The 1,810-nt window shown below is 50.5% G+C and overlaps 1 protein-coding gene across 4 annotated transcripts in view; it reads left to right on the forward strand.

Annotated features, from left to right (window-relative positions):
- The window catches only part of pomgnt1 (protein O-linked mannose N-acetylglucosaminyltransferase 1 (beta 1,2-)), an 18,650-nt gene that overhangs the window by 2,429 nt on the left and 14,411 nt on the right, over positions 1 to 1,810 (forward strand). The window contains exon 1 of one of the 4 annotated variants that reach the window (XM_014031492.1): positions 417 to 507. The exons of the other annotated variants lie outside the window; for them this stretch is intronic. The gene's annotated coding sequence lies outside the window, so the exon portion shown is untranslated. Of the gene's footprint in view, positions 1 to 416; positions 508 to 1,810 lie in introns of those variants that run through there. 4 annotated transcript variants of the gene reach the window in all.

The following is a 1,810-nucleotide window of genomic DNA, read 5'->3' on the forward strand; positions in this document are numbered from 1 at the left end:
CCACCTGAGAGAGACCAGACACACCTCCACCTGAGAGAGACCAGACACACCTCCACCTGAGAGAGACCAGACACACCTCCACCTGAGAGAGAGACCAGACACACCTCCACCTGAGAGAGAGACCAGACACACCTCCACCTGAGAGAGACCAGACACACCTCCACCTGAGAGAGACCAGACACACCTCCCACCTGAGAGAGACCAGACACACCTCCACCTGAGAGAGACCAGACACACCTCCACCTGAGAGAGACCAGACACACCTCCACCTGAGAGAGACCAGACACACCTCCCACCTGAGAGAGACCAGACACACCTCCCACCTGAGAGAGACCAGACACACCTCCACCTGAGAGAGACCAGACACACCTCCATCTGGGAGAGACCAGACACACCTCCACCTGGGAGAGACCAGACACACCTCCCACCTGAGAGAGACCAGACACACCTCCACCTGAGAGAGACCAGACACAAACATGGAGGCTAACGCTAGCTGAACAGTAGCAGGCAGGTGGAGTAGGAGCAGAGAGTTGATTGTCCACAGCTGTGCAGGAGTGTACAGGAGTGTACAGGTGTGTGCAGGAGTGTACAGGAGTGTGCAGGTGTGTACAGTAGTGTACAGGAGTGTGTACAGGTTTGTGCAGGAGTGTGCAGGAGTGTACATGTGTATACAGGAGTGTACAGGTGTGTGCATGAGTGTACAGGTGTGTGCATGAGTGTACAGGTGTATACAGTAGTGTGCAGGTGTGTACATGAGTGTACAGGAGTGTACTGGTGTAGTGTGCAGGTGTGTACAGGAGTGTACAGTAGTGTGCAGGAGTGTACAGTAGTGTACAGGAGTGTACAGGTGTGTACAGGTGCAGTGTGCAGGAGTGTACAGGAGTGTACAGGTGTTTACAGTAGTGTGCAGGTGTGTACAGGAGTGTGCAGGTGTATACAGGAGTGTGCAGGAGTGTACAAGTGTATACAGGAGTGTACAGGTGTGTGCAGGAGTGTACAGGTGTGTGCAGGAGTGTACAGGTGTGTGCAGGAGTGTGCAGTAGTTTGTATGAGTGTACAGGAGTGTGCAGGAGTGTACAGGTGTGTACAGGTGTATACAGGAGAGTACAGTAGTGTGCAGGTGTATACAGGAGTGTACAGTAGTGTACAGGTGTATACAGGAGTGTGCAGGTGTATACAGGAGTGTACAGGAGTGTACAGGTGTGTGCAGGAGTATACAGGAGTATACAGGTGTATACAGGAGTGTGCAGGTGTGTACAGGTATAGTGTACAGGTGTAGTGTACAGGTGTAGTGTGCAGGTGTGTACAGCAGTGTACAGTAGTGTGCAGAAGTGTACAGGAGTGTACAGGTGTAGTGTACAGGAGTGTGCAAGAGTGTACAGGAGTGTGCAGGTGTAAACAGGTGTGTACAGGAGTGTACAGTAGTGTGCAGGAGTGTACAGGTGTGTGCAGGTGTGTACAGTAGTGTGCNGTCCTCAGTATCACCTGGTCCATTTAAAGCTCTTACCTGTCAGATCCAGCTTCACTCTGTTTCACTTCAAGCTAAAAGTAGACACTTCAAACTTGAAACCAGTTTTAAATAAACTTCAGTCTCAGGATGTTTTTCTGCTGTTACTCCTGAGTTATTTATCAGAGTTATAAATAATAAACAAACAGCTGGTTCTGTAGTTCTGCTGCCATCTGGTGGTGAGGATGGAGGCTGCAGCCTCTCAAACTGCAGCTGGTTTCTGACTTTGGCTCAGGCTTAGTTTGTTTTAACAGGATTAGTTTGAGCCTTCATCACCTCCTCCTCCTCCTCCTCCTCCTCCTC

This window comes from Austrofundulus limnaeus, unplaced genomic scaffold (genome assembly GCF_001266775.1).
Source record: "Austrofundulus limnaeus strain Quisiro unplaced genomic scaffold, Austrofundulus_limnaeus-1.0 Scaffold1260, whole genome shotgun sequence".
NCBI lineage: Eukaryota > Metazoa > Chordata > Actinopteri > Cyprinodontiformes > Rivulidae > Austrofundulus > Austrofundulus limnaeus.